The sequence below is a fragment of the Anomalospiza imberbis genome, chromosome 9 (genome assembly GCF_031753505.1).
Source record: "Anomalospiza imberbis isolate Cuckoo-Finch-1a 21T00152 chromosome 9, ASM3175350v1, whole genome shotgun sequence".
In the NCBI taxonomy this organism is placed as follows: Eukaryota; Metazoa; Chordata; class Aves; order Passeriformes; family Viduidae; genus Anomalospiza; species Anomalospiza imberbis.
Genome location: NC_089689.1, coordinates 28,490,975 through 28,516,142, shown reverse-complemented (window position 1 = coordinate 28,516,142; position 25,168 = coordinate 28,490,975). Strand labels below are relative to the sequence as shown.

The window sequence follows — 25,168 nt, the reverse complement described above, 5'->3', positions numbered from 1 at the left end:
AGAAGTGACAGTAGGCACTTAACAACAAGTTCCAATTACAGTATTTAAATATAATTGCATACTCTGTTAATCTGTGTCAGGGTGGCATCATTTTAATATGATTGTCACAGATTCTTTCTAATATTATGAGTCATGTAAGTGGAGCTGAGCCTATGGAAAAAGTTCAGTTCCAGGTCTTAATATACACTCTAATTCTGTCTGTCAGTTATGCTACAGAAGAGTTCAAATAAAGGTCTGGGGATCTAGAGGATGTAGCTACCTTTATTAAAGTACTTCCATTGTAAATACATGTATGGGTCAGGAGACAGTTATCATTTGGTCTTGTTATTTTTTATGAGCCTACTACTATTAGAATAGACTCTTGTGTATAATCATTTAGATGTGTCATGGAATCTTATTTCAAATGGAAATAGTGAAGTGAAATAGCAAAAAATACAGCTTGACCTCTGCAAAAATGTTAATCTAGCCACTCCTACTTGTGCATTATATATAGTAATACAGGACACAATTATAACCCAAGGATCAAAAACACTCTGCATATCCTTTATAAACTCTAAACTTTTCCTTATATAATGTAAATTTAACTGCACAAAGATTGGATATTGATGTCTAGTAGGTAAACTTCAAAACTTAAAATAGGCATTACTCTTCTGGCAGTGGTAGAAATGTGTCAGACTGTTTCTTCTGGTGTAAAAACCACATGAAGTTGTTTCCTGCCTCCTTGCTCCCCCTCATCTAGGTCTGCATTGGGATTTACTGCCTCCACAGTTGTGCTTTAGGAACTGATTCTATGGCTGCACTTCACCAGAATTTATACAAGTTGAACAATGTCTGCTTTTAGAAGGTTTTTTTTACCAAACCAACACACTGATCTGGTTTAGAAAGTCCAGTTGCATTAAAAGCACAATTGCAGCTCAGGAGCTGAAATCAACAACAGTAGTAAAGGGAGAGAAATTGTTTATTACAAGCTTCCCAAAGTATTTTCTACTGCTGGAGAGTATTTAAAACATCTCTTCTATACAGGCACAAACTTCTGGTCCTACACCTCACCAAATGCTGTACATGTTCTAGAGGCAGTACACGTAAACAGAATTTATAAAAATGCAGCCACCTCCTTGGAAGAATCCGCTTTTATTGTAGTGATGATCATGATCAACCATCAGAATAAAAGAGGAAGAAAACTCCATGAAACAGAAAGCAGAGAATGGAATTACAAGGCAGTGATTATTAAAACTTCCTTATCTTTGTGCAAATCATCACTAGATCCTTCAACAAGTTTACATCTCACATTAAAATATCACTGCCACCAACAAAGCTATCCCCGAGCACCATGCTGGCACTTGGGTTGCTGTAATCGTGCAGGAAGGATGCCACTTACTGAATCACTGGATTTTCCTTGGCGGTTTCCCATCCAACACTACAGGGCTTGGCTGTGTTTAACTCTCAAGATCAGGCAGGATCTCAGCCAACATTGCATGGCCACATATTTTCTTAACCCTCCAGCCAGCTGCCATGCTAAAAACACAAGTTGCAAATGCCCAGCTACATAATTCCTTAAATTTAGGATGGTCTTTTCTAATATTTTATTTCCTAGGTCTCTACCCAGTTACCTTTATTTATCTGTCACTCTATTTTCTCTGTGGTCATTTAGGGTATCAGGATAATTTTAAACAGATTTTCTTGTATGGAAAGAACCAAATAATATCAAAATATGGAGTTTCTCCTAAAATGACCTTTGCTGAAACAATGGCTATCCTGGGGGCTTATGAGAAAAGACCCAAAAAAGAGATGTACATTTTGGAAATCAGTGAAGCAAGTGAGTGATTGTCCTATGAGCCCTTGGACAACACTGCACAGAGATACCATATGCTTCCTAGTGCTCCCCTAACTGCCAGCTGTCTCCACCTTGCTCCTTCCAAATGGCAGAGGGGGCAGCCGAATTGCCAAAACTGATGTTTTGACCTGCAGTTACAGGCAAAGAACAGGCTTGGGGTCGGTTTGATAAGAACATAAGCTACGTGTAAGTAGAGCAAGGACAAAAGAAGGTCATATTGTTCCACTGCTGTCATGCAAGTGTAACTGAGGAAAAATAACAATACAGAGGCATTTCTGCTAAACTAGTGGGAGATGAAAACAAAGCCCAGATTCTGAGCAGCATTTTACATCCATTTTTCCTTTCATTTGGAGAAGAGGCAAATGTTATACAAAGTGCCAGGCAACAGAAAATTAGATCCACTGCCCTTTGAATTAATGTGATCTGAATGCAGATAAGCCTAAAACAAATGAGTTGTTGAAAAATGTGCAGGCTGAGGAATCTATTAGAATCACCATATCATAATCTCCTTTCTCTGAATGACCCAATTTGCTTTCTTCTGTCTCCTTTTATCCTTCCTTCCACCATTTCTGGCCACGTCGATAGAGAACCATCACAGTCAGTTTGGGCTCTGCCACTCTGGGCCTTGTTTCTAAAGATTGGTGCTTTGAATCATACAATGGTTTGAGGTGGAAGGGACATTAAAATCATCCAGTTCCAACACCCCTACCATGGGCAGGGATGCTAGGCACTAGATCTGGTTGCTCCAAGCCCCATCTGACCTGGGCTTGGACACTTCCAGGGATGGGGCAGCCACAGCTTCTCTGGGCAACAGGAGAGTTGAGTGAGTGGCCCCCAGCACACAGAAAAATAATTTTAACTATTATTTTTCCAATGCATTTCTGGTGTATCTGGTGATTTTTTACTATGCCAGATGGAATCCTAAAGCTTCCTTCTTATGAAACATTAAATTAGACATGTTGTGACTGCCTGATTTGAGTTACTCTCTAAGGTATGCATCTCATGGGAGATTTAACGAATAAAAGCTTTTAACAATGAAACACATAATAGGCAGGTGTGAGGCAGAATGTAGGAACACATCCTTATCTCAGTCATAAACTGAAAGCTTGGAAGAAATGCTAATAAACTGTTAAAAGCCTTTAATTAAGTGTGGCCCTAATAAATTGTGAGCTGCTTGGATGTGTGAACTTAAGAGATCAAAAAACCTCTAAAACTTAGGAATTTTGCCTCAGGGCACCTGGAGACACTGAACATGCCATAGGTTCTAGGAAAGGCAAAAGACAGTGCAATCACTTTGTCAGTCTTCATTGCTCCAATACCTTCCTGAGGGTTTCGTGCCCAGCAGAACAAAGAGCGCCAGGGTTCACATGCTACAGCCAGGCTGTTAACCAGCCAGGCAAAACCAGACAGGAAAATGTGAAAAAATTCTTAATTTGTTTTAACTATCTTTCATACAGAAGCAAGACTTGCAGAGTGAGGCTCCTGAGGGCATGGGTTTTATGGGGCACATGCTATCTTGCTGCATTGTGGCCTTTAATATTTTGTTAACAAATCCTAAGGACAACTAAGCTTTTCCAGGTTGGGTAAAAAATCAGTATTTAGAGGAGCTGACCCATTGAATGAACCTATGTATACTCTAAGGAAGCATTTCTCACAAAGCTGACACTATTAGATCTCAGAGAATCCTCAGAGAATTGCTCCTACCGAGCATTCTGAAAACCTCAGTTTGACCCTGCATCCAAAGACTTACACTAAGACATAAATTCTCAGAGAAGCCCAGGCTTCATCAGCTCTAATTCTCATGGAACAGTTTGTTTCAAGTCTCTGCTCTTAAGGCTTCCCAAGGCAGTTCTTGCTGGATCCCACAAACTTCAAGGGGCTATTCAGCAGTTGTAGATCATAGTGGCACCAGGTGAATGTCCTCAGCCCTGGAAGACAACCAGGAATGAAGCATATTCAGCTGGATTGCTGAACTGGCTTTTCACCAAGCAGGAAGTTTCTCCACTCTAGACTTTTTTTTGCATTGCCTGGTTGAATTGAGTATGTGCTTGGTGATTTGCTCTTGTAACCTCCAGAATGTTCTGCGCTTCCATGAGCTCCTTGGTACAGAAAGATACAAACAGCAAATCAAGCTCAAGTAAATGAGATGGTGCTCCCTGTGCATGTACTGAACACAGACACACAGAAACCCATTATTGAACCTCCCTCTCACATCCATATGTTGTTGCATTTCCCTAATGATTCTTCCACTGCGCCAGTGTCTCCTCCTGAACAGGAGATGCACAACAGCTGGTGAAACAGGACAACGTCAGGGGAGAGCAGCTATTAAAGGAGTTAACTGGTGATGCCTGGACACCACTAGGAGACATTTTCCATGTCACTGTGCATTCAGCATGGAATCTGTGTCATCACATGGTGCAGCAGTCTTGGCAAATCTGTTCCAAAGCTGAGTCTGCTGGCACTTTGCAACTACCATCATCCCTGCTGTCGTTGCTCTTTGGCTGCCTCACTGCAAATGGTGTTCTCCTGTCACCTCTGCCGCCACACAGACAGACAGGGCTCAGTTTAGTTCCAGCCTACCTACGTAGTCTGTCACCAGGCTGAATGGGAATACTCTGGGCTCCTTTTAGATGGTATTTGTCCATAAGAGACAGCCTGAAAAGCAGGGATATAATTATTTTCTGCTTTTATCCAGGAATAGGGGAGGAATTCCTGATTTTCCACAGGCATAAATGTATTCAAGTCTGCTCTGTTCAGATGTTATTTTTTCAGTAAAGATCATGCACCAGATAAAGAATCAATGAACTTCAGGCATTACACCTGAATTCTTTAAAGGGACAGCAGACATTGCTGGGAAATGGAGTTTGGCTTGTGTGTAAATCACCACAGGAGTGGGTAATAAACTATGTTGGTGTTGAAGTAATTTTGTATCTGTCAGAGGCAGTTCCTTCTACATAAAACTGTATTCACTGTGGATTTGCAGTTATAAAAATGGAAAGGCATGAGGACAGAGCAGCTCCTGACTCATTTGTCAAATGTTGGAAGCATATCATGCTGTACTGGACAAAGTTGTTTTTCCTGCTGTGCAGATCATTTTCTGCATTTCACGTTCCATATATCCAAATAAACTGTTCATTATTTTACAGTTTTTGAGGAATTGTTCAAAGCAGTTACTCTGTTTCTGTACTTTGTACAGAAAGTAGGATATTACTTATCATTCCATTCTGCTGCTCTCATTTTACCATGGAGAGAATACATTTGTTGTTCACTGACCCCTCTGGCTTGCAGGAGCAAATGTTAAAGGGATTTGCTCTACATCCACCCTATGTGAGTCCTGTTCAGTGTGACTAATTCCCTGTGCTAGCACATAATTAAACACACCTTGAGGATTTTTGGTTGGTTTTTTTGTTGTTGCCTTTTTTCTTTTCCCCCTGAATGTGCATGCAGCCAAATCTTTGAGCAAATTTTATGGAGGTTGAATTCCCATCTTAGAAAGAAACTGGCTTGAACATTCTGGGGGCTGACAGCAATGGGCCACTTCATACAGCCAGCACATTGACACAGGTCTACAAGCTTTTTGGACAAAGAAAATTTTAAAGTTGGATTCATTATCCATATGCCACATTATTGTGCTAGGACCAGCAGAGTAGCAACTGCTCACCCCAGGTACCTTCAGAGAACTGCTGGCTTGCAACATCTTTTCTTTCTTCTGCTAGCTCCTGAATAAAAGGAAACAATATCTGCACAACCTCTACTTCTTTCAGGAAATTCCCTGTCTCTTAAAGACTTTGTTAGTTCTTTCATTAAGCTGCTATTAAATAGCATGATTTTTTTTACAAAACAACAAAAATATTCAATCTTCTGATGTAGAAAATAAAATTCTAGTCTTTAAATGCTCTTATTATTTGGAAAACCATGTCTCCAGCTTTCTCTACTCTGTCCTGTACAACTGAACAAACTTTCAGTTTAATTTTTTCTGGCTTTGATATATTTTTATGCCACTTATATATGTATTTTACTCCCTTCTTGCTCTGAGCTTCTGTACTGTGAGAGTGAACCTGAGGCATTTAGGGATAATGCAATTTTTTTTGGACACCTGGCCCACAGCAGAGGGACCAAAGGAACCAAAGTTCTTTTTTTCTACTTGTCTCATATAAACCAGATACACAAAATATATAGACATGCATAGGCTTCTCTAAACATTCCTATAGACAAAACCTCTTCTGGTGTTGGCTAACAAACTCCCCTCAGGCATTTTCTTCTCATGCAAGCAGAAGACTTCCCTGATACCAAAACCAAGTAATTTTCATCTAGCGTGTTTGGAGTAACCTATTGAACATGATGTGACCATCTATTTTAAAGTCTACAGGAGGACATCTAGACCAGTGCAGTACGACTTGGAGCAATTTTTACTCTAAACTTTATCAGACATTGTCTGCTTTAGTTTATCTTTATGGCTGGTTCCTTAGCTTCTGGCAAGGCAAGTATTTAAAAAATGAACATATGTTGCATAAAATGACAATGCATGTAAATTAATTATTTGACTCTGACATACATTTCTAGCGTAGCCTCTTCCTGCAAAACAATCTCTATGGCTCATGATTCTGATCATGTTCTGTGAAGTCTGTGAGGCCAGTCTTAAAATGCAGCTGCATCTCACAAGTCATTCATTACCTGTTAATGCAGGTGAGCATTCTATATGAAGCAAAGATGAACTTTCAAATAATTGGTCTACTGAGGATGGGGAATATTGTAGTAATTACTGCTTTGGGAGTAGCTCTTAGATTGGATAAGCTCCTTCTGTGGATTACAGAATGTCTGATTTCTGGATTTGAGTTACTTACATGCAGTGCAGGTGCTATTTCCTCATCTGCCTTGTAGATGACTTGTAGGTATTTTTTTTTACATAATGTCAAGTAAATAAAAAGCATTGTGGTTAATAGCTTGAAGAGTGCTAATAATAATCATGCTTTTTGCTTACTGCTCCCCAAATAACCTTCCTGACTGGATTTCTGTTCTTAAAAACTGAAACTGAATGAGAGAAAACAGAATCAGAACTGCCTGAAATGTCAAATCTTAGGAGCACAGCTTGGAGTGCAGACAGATGGACCTAGCAAAAAGCAACTGCATATAAAAGTGCTATAATCCGTTGGAGCAGCATGTTAGTCGAGAACAATCAGATTCAAAATTGTTCCTCTGAAATTTTCTCGCTGGCAACCAAACATTGTGACTTTTGTCATCGTGCTACAAGGATGAATCAGATGGGTGACAAGAGCCAGGGACTGGAGAGAAAGCAGCAGATGTGAAGACAGAAAAGTGAAGCCAGAACAAAATGCCGCTATCGCTTTCGAGGGGAGGTAGTGATTATGGCATTAATCAACATTCCATAATCAATGGCAAAAAACCCGAGGAGTGCCAATATCTATTCATCTTTATTTATGCATATGCCAATCCTTCTTTATAATGTTGTCCCTGGGAGTAGTTTCTAGGTTATAAAGATTGTTGCCATGAAAAGAGATAATTGTAGTTCATGACCTGGAGGCCAAGGTAGTGCATAATGACACTATTGTGCTCTGGGATGTACAGGGAGCTCTAGAATGAGGGTGGAATGTAACCAAATACAGCATTCCAGCAGAAAATCAACAATTTAAACAGAGCATTCTAAACAGAAAATCTTAGCTGTGCTATTAGAAATATGCTTTTGCCAGGGTGTAATTACACAGAAAACCAAATTATATCACAAACGTGATAGCATTCCTGACATCAACAGCCAAAAAAGTACTTTACCCAGGAACTCACCAGACCTGTGAACAATGGGAAGTTGTGTTGGAGGGCTGTTAGCCTGGGATGGAATCCTACCTTTGAGTGCATAATGCTTAACTCCTTCCTTGCCTCTTGAGCAATGCTTTCTGTCTTGCTCACCCCATAATTACATCCAATATCTGCCACATTTGAGGCTGAGAACTATTTCCCTGTATAGTACTAAAATGTCCTGGTTATAAGCCTTGAAATTATCTAAGAAAGTGTCTGGCTTAGCAACCTTTAAGCCTGCTGTTTCCAGAAGGCTTCAGCTCAGCACACCAGATAAGGAGGCCTCAGGGATGCTTTGCTGGTTTTGGCAAGGACTGTACTAAAATTCTGAAGCATTTCTGACTTCTCCTTTTTACTGATTGCAATCTCATTTTCTATTTTCAGCATAATTTTAGTAGAACACCAGAGTGCCTTTTTTTTTTATGCTCAGACATACAGATAATAAGTTGCATCACACCAAGTTGGAGGATGACATGATTTCTGTAAAGACTTGAGTGTTAAAAGTTTATGAGAAGTTTGATTTAAAACTATGGTCTACACAATGTTCCCTAGGGGAAAAGACAAGGCTTCTTTAAAGCTTGGAAATGATGCTCCATTTGCATTGCATGGATCTGAATATACTGGATTAAGTTGCTTTATGTGATGTTATGTGACTGAACGTAACCAAGTATAACCATATGGTCCATAAAGTAACTTGTGAAATAGACTTGCCTTACCCTGGGAATAGATGTTGCTCATTTACGATCCCCAAAATATTCTGTGTCTGAATTGCTTGCAAGTAGTACGAGGGAGCTGGGCTGTGTTTTGAGGCTGGTGCAGCAGCCAGACAGAATCCTGACACCAGCTCAGCTATAAAATGTACTTGTAGGTCAAAGCTACAGAACAATCTGTATCATGCTGCTTGCTGTCGTTAGCGTTTCCCAGTGCAGATCTGTTCAATATATAAAAATGCTAAATTACTGATCCTGGATATGTTAAACTGAGGGCTGTAAAGACTATCACATTACTCTGGTTAGTTCTCCAAGGAAAAGAATAATCTTGGAATACAGTTCTCCTACACGTCTACCTAAAGGATAAAATAATCTGTTTGAAGTGATCCCAGTTCATTCCTCTGTAGCTTTAGTCCTTGTCTGCTATCTTTGACAGGTAATTTTTTCCCATTCTTTTGGTGTGCAGTTTAATCACATAAAACTACACAAACACTTCTCAAATATTTCAAATACACACTTTTTCTGGTTTGGCTCATGTAATAATGATTTGCGAATCCTAGAAGCTTTCCTGACAGACCTTGAAAGACTCTGTTTGCATTTCCAAGTTGGTCACTTATAGTAGCACTTGGATGTTACAGAGTCACTGGATGTTACTAAGATAGACCATAATTCCAAAGTTAAGGCTCAGATCACAGTTACTTCAATATCCTGGATTAATCTGAATTCAGAGCCTGGGACTAGGCTGTGACAAAGATGTACAGAATTTAAATGAGAGTTCCCCAGGACAAAGAATATTTTGATCCAGAATTTTTGTCTAAATCTTCTGCTAATATCTACATTTTTTTTCACTTCAAAGGATGGCTGGGAATCGCCGAATACTAAAAACTTGTTCCTGTGAGAACAGAATTGGAGCACTGGAGCAGTGGAGACTCAGCTGACTTTCTTTTCTTTGTTCTTCACCACCAATAACACCCATGAAATTAATATTTTAAAGTAAATAAAAGAGAGAGAAGAAAGAATAAATAATATGATCGGTGATTAATCTAATAATCTTATGGTAATACTGGCAATAACCATTGTTGTTTTAAAGCATGATGAACAGTGCTTTTTTGATTAAAACTGCATGGAAAAAATGCAAGCTCTGCTTCTTAAATATCTTAATGAAAATAGTTTTACTAATAGATACCTCCTTTCCCAGTTGCCTATGAATTGAGTAATACTAGATAGAAACCAATGGCTAGGTAAATAAATCAAAAGGAGACACTTCTGGTGAATGTCCAGAGGCAGTTCTGTACATTACATGTTGCAACCTTATAATTAAATAGTGAAGTCTAAATTCAAATGTTGCATCAACTACCTGTTGACTTTATTAGATCAGTACTTCTTTATTACCTCTTAGATTTTTTGGGAGGCATCCATAAATGTCTAAACCCCTGCTAAGAATATAAATCCAGAGGTTATGAACTCTATTTCATTACAGAGATTTATGCCTTTAACAAGAAAAGAGAATATTTGATATTAATAATAAAGATCTTCACAAATTTCCTAGGGATTTACTTGACTATATCATCCTGTGCAGTTACTCTATTCATCCCCAATTTCATGTGCTTTTTGAAGACTGATAATTCATCTTTTCTATTTCATTAAATAAGATATTTCAGAAGTCACAGAACATCTTTCTCTGTGCATGTGTGTCTGCATGTGAATGTGCATGTACAGGCTGGGAAGTTTCTCCCCACTTTGGACTCAGAGACACACCCAAGCCACACACAACTCTGTTTTCTCAATTTTTTTTTTCCCCAGAATGTTTCCGCAGATGTCTGTGGTGAAGGTATCAAGCCCTACTCGTGAATGCTGGATGAAAAATATACAGATATTGGCTTTCCCACTGCTCAAGGAACTAATTTTTGAGACTTATTTCACCTCCAGAAGTAGCTGAGTGCCTGCACTATTTAGACTTAAATTATAGTGATGGGAACTAAATGTAATTGTCTTACCAGATATTGAATTCTTTCCACATCTGGCATTAACATGAAGTGATGAAATAGTCAGGAAAAGAGGAATTAGAGGTAAAGAAAGGTAGGAATGGATATTCATTCCTAAAAGTATGCACCAAAGCTCTGGGAGCTATGTCCTTTTTCACTGTATTTCCACTGTCCCTCAGTTTCTTCCTAAAAATGTCATTTGAGCAGGTGGCCAGAAAAGAAAGCAAGCAAACTCATGAGCAACTAAAAGAAAACTTGGTCTCATTATTTCATATCTAAAAGTCCAAAACTATGACACTAAACTTAGGAAAAAAATGGAAATGAAGTTTTTTTGACCTTTGTCCTTTGGACACCAGCTAGATCATTTTCCCCACTGTGACAGATAAGCATAGCAAAAAGGGAATGAAGCCACGCCAAGCATGTCCAAATTCTTCATTTCCAAGCCTTCTGTTTCCTTCTGAGAAAGGGAGTAACCTCTTCATATTTCATTATTAAGCTGCAACTAACAAATATAGTGTCTCCTTCCTGTCACGCTTTACAGCAGACCAAGGACAGGCAAATCATGAGACTATAGGTTTATTTTACCTTATTTTGTTAAATATGTATCTGTGAGGGAAACAGGCACGGCCAGGATTATTCCCTTAGAACAATTTCATAAATTGCACATGTTCGGCACAGACTTTTAGGCACAAACTAAACATTCATCACTCCTTCCTTAGATATTTTCCTCAGGTCCTTCATTTTATTTTCCTCTCCCCTCTGGGTTATAAAAAGTCGAGCCATTTCCTCCATAAAATAATCATCTTCCTAAAATAAGAAAATAGATGCTTCTGACAACTGTATATCATTATGGTATTCAAGCTACATAAAATAATCCCAACATCTGTTTCTCTGTCAGTTTTCCAAACCTTAACCTACTAATAATATGCTAGACAGATAGTAAAACCAAGTATCACGCTATCTGAATCCTTCTGATTAAATAAATGCAATGTGGATGTGTGGCAGCTTTTGTGACAACACAAAAATGTATGAAAAAAATAGATGCAAAAAGAATCCTGACAAAAAAAAAAAAAAAAAAAAAAAAAAAGAGCATATGCCACTGATAAGCAAACATCAAAAGTAAACTCCAGAAAAATAATTTTAAGACCTGTCATTTTTTAGAACAAATTTGACCCATTCTGTTTTTACAGTTATATCACTTACAAGACAGTTTCTTGTAAACAGGTTTTGAAATCATGGCTGACCAGTAATAAAGTTCTCTTTTTCTGAATGTGTCTAATGCTCAGAAAGATATTCTCTTGATTGACCTTAGCATTTCACCCTGGTACTGCCGTCGTGGGACTGCTTCTTCTCAGTGGGAATCATTTCAGTGTTAGGAATTCTGCAGTGAAGGCTGCTGCCATCTAGTCATGCAAGAATGTTAAGGATGTTCTATTGCATATAACTGTGATCTTGGTTAATGTTTAGGAAAAAATAGCTGGATTTGATAAAATATTTTTCCCTATGTTGGAGCCACAGATGAGGCAAGAGGCAAAAAGAGACTGTCATGACATCCATTTCTCTGCCAGACTTGAAAATCCCTTTCTTCTGCTCAGTACATGTAATTAATGACCCCAGGTACCTACAAATTAGATCAAATTGGAGATCCTGCTACTTAAATATTCCATCTCCAGAAACACAGAAGATCAAGTAGACAAGTAGGCAGTGATAACCTTGTCCCAGTAAACTGCATTGTATGACTTTCCAGAGCTAGAGATGGTGCTCACAACTTTGCACTGAACAGCCCTTGCTAGAGTTTAATTCTCTCAGGTGAATACTCTAGCTTTGGAGTGGCTTTCTTGTGTTTCTGCAGCTGTCTGGATGCTGCAACCTGGAAGAATTAATGTTATTATCTCTCCATCTTTTTGTGCTATTTAATTTGAAAGGAGAAAGTGCAGCTGCCTCATTCCTCTTCATTGACTCTGCACCTAACTTCCAACTAATTTTGATTGCACATTCCCCTATAACCCTAATACCTCCCTTTGTCTGTAACTGGCTTTATGAATGAAGGCACAGTGATTAAATTACAGTGATGACATGCCTGCATTGACTTATCTGCTATGCATTGTGGTATATTACAAGGTTTGTGTAAAGTCTCTCAGGCTATTAGTTGTCTGAAATAATCTCGCAAGAAAAGGTTTCATTTTTAATGATAGCATTCTAAGTATCAAAATGGAGCTGAGAATTGAAAAAAAAAAAAAAGGAATGAAGTAGAAAACTTATGATAGAACACCTTCTAATTACAATAACGCACTCCAGGGCTCAAATTATCAAATGATAATTTACACCTAGGTGATTTGACAGCACTCGGCCTTTGGCCTTCTGCCTAACAACACAATAGGCGTAAATCATTACCAAGCGATTCACACCCTGTCATGTCTTATTGCTTAATTAATTTGTCTAAAAGGCTTTCCATGAGAACTTAGAGCAAATGCCTTTGTTGTACATCTTTTAGTATGGAGGTCAGTACCTGCCCTCTCTGTCATTCTCAGCTCTCATTTCAACCTGCTGTAGTTTAACAGCAAATTTTTGCTTTTTTCATGCAGTCATTTAAATTGATATTTGCATCTTTTGCTCTCTTCTTTTAGGGGAGTTCATCAGTTGTTCAATGGCTGCTGTGGACCCATGGATGAAGGTTAAAGTCATGCTGAGCTTAGGACTGCAAAGAGCCTAGAACTGATATTATGGGTCACTGGAACATTGCACTCAAGCAGTTAAAATGTTGTTTTTATTAACTCGCCAATGTATGTTTATTCAAGCAGCAATATCAACCTCATATATAATCTTAGAACAAGTAAAGCTATATTGTTGAGGCAGACATTAAATATTTTGAATATAAATAATGTATAGTATACTCTCTCAATGATCCAATCTGAAGCCCTGGCACTGATACGGAAAATAATAAATCTGATGGTACAAAAAAGAGTTAAACAAATTTATGGGGAATATAACTACTGATATCCATTAGTTAGATGATCTAGCTGCAGTCCTGAATCCTTAAACTACTGATTGTTGAAAGCCAGAATGATTTTACAAGGTATGTGGCCCTGGAATTCACTTCTGACTCCTTTAGTAGGGAGGATGTTAGGTTAGATGAATCAAATATGAAGGAAGGCTTATTTATGTTCTTATGAACAGTGATAACCAGAATTTCCTAAGCAGTCTTTTCTGGTAGAAAAGAAAAAAAAAAAAAAAAAAAAAAGACAAAAAACATCCCATAAGCCTTTGCAATGAAAATAATTTTTCTAGATGTTTACTTAAGCCCTATCCAATCCTCTTCAAATGCTTCATTTACCAAAATAATTTGCCTGTCCTGAGAACAAGGGAACAAACAATATGCGACCTGTCCTTGCATCCACAATAGCCACTGTTGGAAGATATCCTGGATCTGGAATGATGAGCATAGTACAAAACTGAAGGTGGGAGCCATAAACATGTAACATTTGAGACCAGGGAAAAGCTGGAGATAGGAATTACATCTTTGAGTAAGCAATGGTTTCTCAAGGAAAAGCACTACTGTGGTAAATTTGTCACCTGATTGACTCTTGCTCTAAATGTTGGGAGTTTTAATAAAAAATATTGCTGTTGTAAAATAGAAAACAACCAACCAACCAACCAAACACCCAAAAAATCAAACCACTTTTAGTGAGTGAAATGGCCTTGCCTCAAAAGCTGAAGTCCTTTAGCTGTTCTTGCAGCAGGCACAGTGGGGGGAGCCAAGAGGCCACCAATATGCCTCCAGCACTTCTCAGAGGACAAATAATTATGAGCTGGTTTCATGCCTGTATAGTTACTTGGTATTTCTTGCTTTGACTGTCATCTATAACTAAAAAAATATTTCATGATACCTTGGCTTGCTTTGATTTCACTTTCCTGACTGTAATCTTTCTACAATGAGATTATGATTTCTCCCAGACATCTCCTGGCTGAAGACTGAGTGGGCTGTGAAGTGTCTTTAAACTATCTCAAGTCATGGAACACTCATTATTGGACACATGTACTTTTTTAATATCTGTGCAGGTGAATGCAGAATCAATTTTCTGTCTAAATTGTATTCTTGGATACGTGTGATTCTATTTAGAAATTATATTTTGCGAAACCATCAATCTACCTCACACCTCTTCCTTGATTTTTATTGCTATTAATATAAGTAAGAAAGAGGTGAGAGGAATGCGAATAAATAGACACAAGACTACATTTATCTTCCAAGAATCTTATTTCTCCTTATTGAATTTTATCTTTGAAAATGAAATTATGAACTTGCAACTTAACACCTGCAAACTACAGAAATTTACTTCACTTCTTTGACAACCTGAGAAGGAACATCTGGGAAAAGCAAGCCAGAATGTGAGCAGTTGGAAATTTGATTGCAAGAGAATATGACTTCTTCCCTTAAATAGAATTTGCAAATTAAAACTATTTTCTGAGGATGTCCATGTCCCTCATTAAAGGTACTTTCTTTATGATTCTTAAAAATGGAACTCTCTCTTAAGTCAAATTTTAGACTAAGATGTTCCAACAGATATTTCCTTTTTTCTTCTTGGTTATGTTAATTTGCCTTGTGTTCATTGCACCTTTCCACTTACCTGAGAGTGAGCTTCTAGATAAGACCATGGGTTTATTATTTTATGGCTATTTGTTTAAAGGTAAAATCAAAATGGTGATGTCAGAATTTGGCTCTCCCCATTTCCAAGTGTGTTAACTCTAATTAAAGGTGACTGGGACATAACCTCAGGTTCAGCAGATCAAGGCTCACTGTTCTTTGCAGTCTTTTGCTACAAAGCCACATGGAGCAAGAAGAGCAGCTAAAATCCCCTCTTGATTGTGAAGATTTCTTGTTTACCATTTTGAGAAATATTTTACTTATTTGGGAACCTCACATAAAATAGCCAATTACATCAATGGTTTCAGCAACTGTCATCTTAAAATATTTATATCTTGTGCATGGGGTTCTAACAGTACAGGAGAACATGATTTGGAGGTGGCAGATGACTACACTTTTTTTAAGAAGCCAGCTGAGCAGGGCATGCATTTTACCACTAAATAACCTTAATAACCTTCCTTGACCTGCTGTACTCCAGTGAAGTTACCAAGATCAGTTGTTTAGCCTGAAGGAGGGCCAGACCATGTGAATACATGGAATTGCACAGAACATGCAGACAAGCCCAATAGTGATGATTTCAACAGTGGTTGTATAGACATCTCGCTGTTCCTTTAATTCCTTTTTATTTTTAAAAGTGAAATAATTAAGTGTTATTTCATCCCCTACAACTGTTGGAAAATACCCATGAGTTTGGCTATCAAGTTAAAAAGAAACTTTATGGGGACCACCCAGAATCTGTTCTTGGTTATCCAGGGCAAGAGCTTTAATGAAAGATTTTCTTTTTCCCCTGTTTTTGTCTTAAGCTTTAAAAGGGAAGGAGAGCCCTTTTAGCATTTAGGCAGCTGCCCAGACAGTAGCTTGCTCTGTCAGTCAGCTTGGCCCACACTCTCTGACTTCCCTTATCTTAATTCCAAACTCTCTAATAGTAATGTTGAGTACTCAAAACCCTAAGCCACTTTTGATCTTTTTATTAAAAAAAACACAACAGTTCTGGGAGGTTGGATTTTGAAGATGCATATATCTCCTGTTCATGATTTACTTGTTCTTGACCTTAAGAAGTGTATTGGAAGGTACCATTAACTGCAGGAACTTGTTTATTTGACTTCTGAAACCCCGTTCTTGCATGAATCAGCCTCATTTCTGCTCACTTCTTAGAATGTTCTGAACATAAAGCAATAAATGCTTTTACCTGCTTTTGCTGGTAAAAGGAGCATCTCTGCTCTTTGCCGACACAGTCTTTAAAACAACAGCAGCGGTAGTGTTCTTTATCTTGTTTCTGAATTCAGATTATCTTTATTTTGCAAGCGTTCTGATTAAACTAGAAAAAAGGGAATTTAAACAAAGAAGCCTACATTGAAGAATGGAATATGACAATCTATTTAGGGAGTCTCCTTTGATTTTTATTTGAGAACAAGGCTAAATTTCTTCTTATTAGGCCAAATTTTACTGTCATTACACTGGCAAGTTAATCAAAGGCAGTATGACTGTAGAACTGCAATTAAATTCCACAAGAGTGACATGGCACAGTCAGAAAGATTAGTTTGTAAATCCTCTGTAAACACTATCTGCAGGACAGTGAACAAAATAGTTTAGTGTCAGAACAGAGTGCAATGGTTGACCAATAACAGGAGCTTCATAATTTTTTCAGTTTGAACAGAAATTCTGGATTACAAAGGCACTTTAAGATTCATCAGACCTTTGGAGCTCATATCCTGCATTATGACCCAGGACACTTGACAGGTTACAAAGAAGCCTTGCAGAAAATTCATGCAGCATGACCCAAATGGGACATGAGAGTTCAGTCTGACCTCGGAATCACAGCCTGGTTTTTGTCACCAGGACTGCCCTAGCTTTGCTCAGTTTTGATTAGGAGATTTATCCACAAGTTTATGATAAATATTTTTCCTGCTCTTCCCCTCTATTCTTCCTCCCTGTAGTTAATAGCATTGTAGAAATAGAAGCAGCAAAGAGTTCATCTGACGCAAATGCTTTACAAGCACCTCTAAATTGTGATCATACCAAATTTGCATGCCTGCCATCTGCACAGAAACCCTGTCTTTGCTCCAGCAAAGCTGACTTGCTGAACTTACAGTTTCTAGATCTGTACAGCTCTGCCCCATTGCATGTGCAAACACAGACAGTGGGGACAGCAGCAGCTGTGTGTGTCCGTTCAAGGGCAGAATGCACTCTTAAGCTTTAATAATAATACTTGTGGCAATATGTAACATTTAAATAAGCCTTTTCATCTTCAAAGTCCTCTGCAGGCACACAAATTTACCCAGCATCTCTCTGGTGTGGCTATTATTAGCATAATTTTACAGAGGCAGTGAGGGGACAAAGAAAAACAATGAGATTTGCCCAGGGCAACTAGTGGGATTACAAAATTATTGTAAATTGGCATTACCTGGGAACTTCATTTAGAGATCATCAGAAAGAATAACATAGGAATAAATGTTCAAAGAACTGCACAGAGTGTGGACACTGTGTGTATGATATGCTTTTTCCTTACAATTATGGATATATCCCAGCCATTAAACTAATAAAAGGGGGAAATTTGGAAATTTTAACCAGTGAAAGCCATCCAGAATTCTCTTGTTGGCAGTTCAGTGTTGCTCACTGTGTTGTGATGTAGATTTGATTGATTTTTTGCAGAGAAGTGCAGCACACTGCAGGGAATGTGAAATATCACCTCCACTGCACATTGATTTAAACCACACAAGAGTTAAACTGCAACAATCTAGTGGCTTCTGATCAAGCCACCCTTCTATAAATATATGATCAATCTTTTTATTTTTTTAAGGTATTTCATTTTTATGGGAGTAAATTCCTGTGCAAAAGCTGAAATGCAAAGGAGTATCAAAACTATATTACAGTAGCTGAAATACTAATGCACTGTGTCCTGGACTGTACCTCCCTCAGACACATGACATGGTTTTGATCTAAGCTTTAGGGAATAATGTGGACAAAAAGGCTTTTCAAAAACAGAGAATAAAAATGGTCTTATTTGAAATTTGAGTATAACAGCTGAAAAAAGCACCACCCTCATCTTTATTAGCCTGCTATTCAATCCACATGAAGTGAAGACATTGTAACGCTGCTATTATCACCCCACTGGAAGTGGAGTGGGAATAAATGGAAAGAAACGCATTACACACAGTCCAAGAGACCTGATCCTGAATTGCACTGAGCTTCTTATTCTAAGCCAGGAGTCCTTTTAGCTCTCCTTGACCTCAGCGAGAAATCTGGGCTCCCCAGAGCTAGTGCACAGTATTCTTTATTCTTACAACTCTAGGATAGGTGCACTGAAAAATACATTTAAAAGACACAAAAAAAAAATACAAAAAAGAGTATTTACTCTTTTTTTTTGTTTGTTTTATTCTTACATCTAAATGTAGTACCTCTGGCAAGATAAAGGTATGGCAGTGGAACATTATGTGAAATATAAAAATCGTGTCTGTTTTGTCCAGGTTTTGTAAATTGTGTAAGGTTAAGAATATTCTGCAGGAAAAAAGGCATATAATCCAACCAGAAGTGGATTTGCATTTATATTTTCCTGTTAAAACATTATTTTTTATAGACTCTTTTAAGTTCTTTAGATAAATATAGTAGGCACAATATACTCCCTCAGTATAATGGTGACTGGAAAAATATTATTGGGGGGCTTTTCATAAGAAACAACAGCAAATGCTAGAAATCTTATCATCCAGGATGCTGATGATTTTTTTCTCTTTTCCTTTATTTAGGGGACAGCTACAGGCACACCACTCATTCTCTAATATTCCTACAGAAACAGCAACCATCTGGGTGCCGGGGTGGGTGCACTGAGCCCTAGGGTGCCTTTAGCCAGTTCACTTGGAATCTCGAGTCTGTCCTGTCCTATCACCCAGCAGCAATGGAACATTTGTTCCCCGAAGGGCCGGCACGCTGCCAGCAGCAGGTGTTAGGCTGTCCTCTGGGATGAAGGCAGCAGGCATGAGCACTGATGTGTGCCCATGACAAGATGTTGCAAATCTGCTCTCATAGCGACGGTGACAGCATCTGGGACAGTGTTGTGAGTCACCATTCTGTAACCATTAAAAACCAGTTGCCATTCCTTTCATAATAATAAATTAAAATATCATTCCAAAGCGTGCTAGTCTCAGGAAGAAAATTAAAGAAGGCATGTAGGGGTAAACACACATGTGTGCACTGCACACACGACGTTACAGCGTGTGTTATCCCACCGTGTTCAAGTGATTGGGTCTTAAATTAACAGGTACAGTCGATGGATAGGATAGGGTTGTAGCTACTAGTCAGACTGCATTTTTAGATTTTCCTAAAGGAAAGCAATCAAGCAGAAAATGTTTAAAAGTCAGTAAAAAAAGTTACTATCCTTTTAATCGAATGATTTTATAATTAATAGGTAATTCTTACACAGTTGCATCTATTAAGCCCAGATTGCTAAGCCACCTCAGCTTTAAATTTTATTTACAGAGGCTGAAGTTGTACTTCTTTTGCCTAAATGCAAAGCTAAGCAGGGTATGTGGCAATTTACAAGAAGAGGATTTATATAAATATCTACATGGAAACAATAATAGATTAGCAGTAGTTGCCTCTTTCCAAAATGTCTGTTTTGAAAATGCTTTCATAGATCTGTAGGCAGGTGCACAGATATTGTTTCTGTGGCTTCTTCCCACAGAGATCATATTCTTCTACTTTGATCTATACTGGATTTGAATAAGGATAAAGTACATTTTAAAATTCGCCAACAAGCCATACAACAAATATCCAAATAATGCTGTCCCTTGATTTCTCTGGAGTCTTGTTTCAGCCTGGCGTGCTTATCTTCCAAGTGATCTAAATACAAGACCTTCCATCTTACTGACCTTTGTTGAATATATTGCATGGGACTGATTAACTCAGTGACTGAGTCTCCCTTAGACCACTGGACATTTGTCAGCAAGGCTACTGCTTTCATTTGGGCTGAACTTAAGTTCAGATCAAAGATGCCAGCAGAGCCAGGATTTCACCCTGGGCCTCAACACTTAAAATGATCAGAATTATCGTGATGGAGGTTTATAGGCAGGGCTTATCAACATGAGAGGCTTCAGAAAGAGACAACTCACATTGACACTGACACAGTTTAGCCCAAGTGGTTTTTAGCATTTTAATGTTTTCCCTCTACTCATGGCTTAACAATCTGGTTGGTTGTTCACTGCTTTTAGTCCACCAAATAAGGAATTTTCCCTCTTGTTTCCCCTTTAGTCTTTGCTACAAGCCCCATATTTGTAGGTTCGCCCAATAATATCCCAGGTACTGCTGAAGACTGGATGCCTTGGCTATCTATCACCACGATTTAGAGAAAAATAAGTTATTTCCACAAAGACAGATGAGAAATTGGTTTCAAATGCTCCATCTTGCAAAAATATATTTTACTTTTGCCTTTTCCCTTTTAATTTTCTGTTGTGAAATAAAAAAAAAAATTCAAAATTTGTTTTATGTTATTTTTCATCATAAATGGAATGCTCAAAATAGAATCGGGGGGCTTTTTTTGACAGTTTTGAAGAAAAAAAAATTTCTTCTTTTAGAACAGATTTGGTCAATAATTTGGAAAAAATATGCAGAAAATATAAACGGCAAATCTTTTTATTCCTGGTCCTTTTCAAAATAAAAATGGATGATTTCAGGAAATCTCTCTTTGTTTGATTATGAATACTTTAGAATTTCTCCTCAGAACCAAGTATCTGTCATTAAAAAATTTACCTAAACCTGTAAGAAGACAAGTTCCCGAGAAATTTTAAGTGATATAAATAGGGAAAAAAAATTTACATTTGAATGTTAAATTCAGAGACAATGCAAGGCACATTTTTTAGTATTTATTTTGCAATGGAATTGAAAAATTGATCACTGAGCTATTTTTTTCTGCATATTGTAAATACAGGAAAGCAGAAAGCTGACAGTAGTGGCATTATCAAACAACTCCTCTCACCACACATTTAACTCCTCTGTTACCTGTAATTCTACTACAGACTTAAAATTTAAGTCAGGAATTGCTCTACAGTGTCTTCAGGATAAACACCCAGTAAGACAGAAAATAAACTTCCTTCTGAAAGGGGAGAGAGAAACAAAAACAGACAAAATTAAGTGCAGCTTTGAACCTCTAATTATTTCAAGGATTAACTGCTGGGTCTGTGTTTAGTGACATAACACCACCAAATTCAAAAGGTGCCAATTACATCAGCCCCTTGACCTCTGCTAAAGCCTGGTGACAGGCACCTCTCAGGTCATGGTTCTTTTGGTATTTTTAGGTGAATAATGAAGTTTTCTTCAGTCCCCTACATCATTCACTCACCTGCTGTGTGTTTAAGATCAGATTTTCGAAGTCAGGCATGTGAATTTGTGCATGTACATGTGCAGGCATCAACAACTGAAAATCCAGCCCCTGGTTAAAATGAAAAACACCCACCCAGAATCTTATTCCAATGTGAATTCTACAAGGGCCCCTTGAGAAAGTTGAATCCTTTATTGAAACGTTTGACAAAGAAACCACATACTTTTCGGTTTTGATGCATTAGATAAGGAACTACTTTTTTTTTCTTTTTTTTTTTTTTTTTTTAAGAAAAAAGCCTTTGCTCTAAATCAGCAGCATGAAGAATTAAAACATGAAAACAAAAGCATATTATTTAAAGAACAGCCTGTTCCCTAAACTGTTACTATGCTGGGTGCCAAACCACATTTTGTGATATATCATGTACAACCTCCTCTTGCATGTTTTACTGTTATGCTTTTCATGACTTGGAGTGAGAAAACCCTGATAGTTCTGCCTTGGACTTACCACAAAGACTGGTCCACTCACAGAGCTGAATCACAACATGACAATTTCCTCCCGGGATGATGACTCTGAAAGAGGTGGAAAAGTGTTTGTTTACTTGGTGCTATGTATGAAAATCTGAGTTAAATATAAATGTGAATTCATAGTGGATCTGTTGCCCTTCACCAAACACTTGGTAGTTGCAGAATGACAGTGACCTTGCTGCAAAGTGCAACTCGCACGATGTAGGGCCACTTAATTCTCACACAGGTCTAGAAATAAATGACAGTGACCTAAGATTGAATTTGAATTTGCAGTATACAGTTACTGCCACTAGTAAATGTGAAATAGTTTACTTTACAGAGGGATATGTTATATTTAATTTACAGTGGAGTAACAACAAGCACACATGCAGTTACTGCAGAGCAGCTCATGCCCACCAACTTCATCCTCAAATCTATGCTGGAATGTTTTGGTTATATGGCTCTACCCTCCATCACTCCATTTACACTAATCCATTATCAAAATTCATCCTGATTAATTTTCCAGGACACATCTGAGAGGACAAGCCTAACTTTCTGTACTATGGTAGAGAGAAGGGTTCGGCAGCCTTTCATAGGTCTTTTTTGTAGCCTTTCACTGAACAAATCCTGTCCCAGGATAACTTACAGGTTAGAAAAAAGGCAGGTCTGACAAATTAGCAAGGGAAAAAAGGACTGGAACTGGCTATGGAAAGGGTGTAAGTGGAGAAACCTGCAACTGGAAGGCAATAAGGACAGCATATGTGGAAGCTGCTGTTAACTGTTCTGTTAGCTCAGGTAGAGAGGTCCAAGCTATGGTACAAAAGGTCCAAGACTCAGGACCGACCCTCAGGGATGTCATTGTGATGGAAGATCTGTTTTACATTTTATTTATGATCCTTTTAGAAAGATGACAGGCAGGGACTATACTGAAATTATACGTCTTTTAATGCCAAGGAATTATGGGAAAAGAGATTACAGAATCGATGTTATTCCTTCAGTTGAAATTGAATTCCCTCTGTTCATATGCATTATATCTTTAATAACATAATTGTGTGCCATTTTTTCTAAAAATCTCTTGCCTTATTCCTTGCATAGTTCTGACCTATGCTGGGATGAACCAGAGTTAAACAGTGAAGTAGACTGGTCTGGATCTCCACATATTGAGAAACTAGAGCTAATAAATGAGGTAGAGATTCTTGGGGGTTATAGGAAAGTTAAATCCACTTACCACTGAGGTCTGGACTCTATAAGTGCCATTACTAAAGCCATCATGTAGTCAGTGATGTATGGTGTCTTATATGTGTCATTTTCAGAGGGCCCACACTGAGAATCCAGGGTTAGAAACACTGGAGTGCTGAACCAGCTGAAGGTGAGGACATAAAGGGCCATGCCAGGAACATATAAAGTTTAACTTGGTATTCCCATAAACATTTATAGTAACTCAACATATAGTAAACATTTATAGTAAACTCAAGTATCAGCAAAAAAGAAGCATGAGTATATGGAAAAGATTTTTTTTTAGATACATTGAAAATAGAAAGTAGCCTGAATTGAAAATTCTCTTTTATACATATTATTACTGTGAGTTCAGTGGATTCCAAGGAAAAAAATTATTGAATTTAACAACTGACTAATGTCACTCAGGTGATCCAACTGCTGCAGATTTTTACTTTGCTGCATTTTAAAAAAATAATAGGAATAAGAACATATTTTCTGTAGTTAACCCTGAATTAGTGTAGTAATGTGAGGAATTAGTGATAAGTATTCTGAAATAATTATAAAATTAGGATTTTTTCTGCTTTCTGTACATCATTTCCCTTCACCTTCTGGTAGTATAACAAAAATAAATTAAATCTTGTTGGTAACATACCTAAATGTGCCTGTAAAAAGCTGAAGAGGAAATTAATAACTCCGGGCAGTAAACAAGGCCTGGGACCACACATTGAACTGTGAGGAAAAACAGAAGTTTTTCTGTCCCATCTATCTTATATGTGAATAAAAACCCACACAGTCGAGTAAATGTAGCATAATGCATACACAGAACTTCTGCAGTCTTAATTTCAGCTTTCTAATGTTTCAATCTTTGAAGTCCCCAGTCCTTTTAACATTCCTTAAATGTTATTTCACTGTAATTACTGTGTTTGTAATGAGAGATTTGTTTTCCCAAATGGAGTTATTCGCTATCAGTCCAGTGAGGGTCTGGGAAAGGAGAAAGGGTTGTGGCTTACCTGCTCAAATCTCTTGCACACATGGTCAGATAATTCTGGAAGATTTTTCCTCAAAATCTTTCATTCCAGAAGAAAGAAATCTTCACCTGTAGGAAAACACAGAGAAGAGTCACGGTGACTGTTTATTCCTGAGTTTATTTTGGGATGTGCTGCCCTTACCTTGGGCAGGACTGTGGTGGAGCACATCCCAGCCCATGAAGGAGGCAAGTGTGCATTGCACAAATGTGGATGAGCAAAATCTTATAGTTTATGAGGCAGCTTTAGTGAACTGTGTTTATATTATGGTTGGGCAAAGGTGCAAGTTTTGTGCTTTTTTTTTTTCCCTAAAAAGGGAAAACCACAGAAAGAAACGGAGATGAAAAGGAAACAAGTAAACAAATGTGGTTTTACAGAAACTGAGGGACAATTTATCCTCAGCACAGCAAGCAAAAACTTGGAAAACATTTGGAAAAGTCAGAAAACAAGTTAAAGTTGGTTGGCAGACTCTGACAGAGCTGACAGCTAAAACTACCCCTGGCATGTTGACAACAGTGTGGCATCAATCTGTGTGTAACAACCTATCCTTGAAAAACTCCATCCTGGATTTAAGCTAGCACTTCCTAACCTTTTCTCTACCCGGCATCCAAGCTGCGGTGTGGAAAAAGTTTTCAGATGTGACTTTTAACTCGTTCACGGGCAGCGGCCCGCTCCCTCCCTCAGACCGCCATCATGGCGGCCGCCTCGGCCGCGCTCCCTCATGGACTCCCGTCCCTCCCGTCCCTCCCTCCCGCCTCGCCGGTCAGCACAAACACCCGTCCCTGCTCACCCCTCACCCGGGGGTCTCGCACCTGCTCCACATTCCCACTTTCTTTCTCCAGAATATGTCTCTGTTTCCTGAAGCTAGGCTATGGTGTGAAGATGGGGAACATTTTGGCGGGAAGATGAGGAACCTTGTGGCAACGCGGCTGCCCTCGCTGTCACCCACCCGCTGTAGCCTGCGAGCTGCATGAGGGGGCTCTGAGCACGCTACTAACCACAAGGTTGTAAGTTATTCCTGCAAGACAAAACGGCCTCAAGTTGTACCAGGTAAGGTTTAGATTGGATATTAGGGAAAATTTCTTCATGGCAAGTGTTGTCCATCCATGGCACAGACTGCCCAGAATAGC

General features: G+C 38.4%; 1 protein-coding gene across 11 annotated transcripts in view; it reads right to left on the bottom strand.

Annotated features, from left to right (window-relative positions):
* NFIA (nuclear factor I A) overlaps positions 1-24,764 on the bottom strand; it is a 409,015-nt gene extending 384,251 nt beyond the window's left edge. For all 11 annotated transcript variants that reach the window (XM_068198897.1, XM_068198899.1, XM_068198898.1 and 8 more), the window contains exons 1-3: positions 24,628-24,764; positions 24,024-24,109; positions 21,797-21,861 (exon numbers count right to left, since the gene is read on the bottom strand). The gene's annotated coding sequence lies outside the window, so the exon portion shown is untranslated. The remainder of the gene's footprint in view (positions 1-21,796; positions 21,862-24,023; positions 24,110-24,627) is intronic.
* Positions 24,765-25,168: the final 404 nt, after the last annotated feature.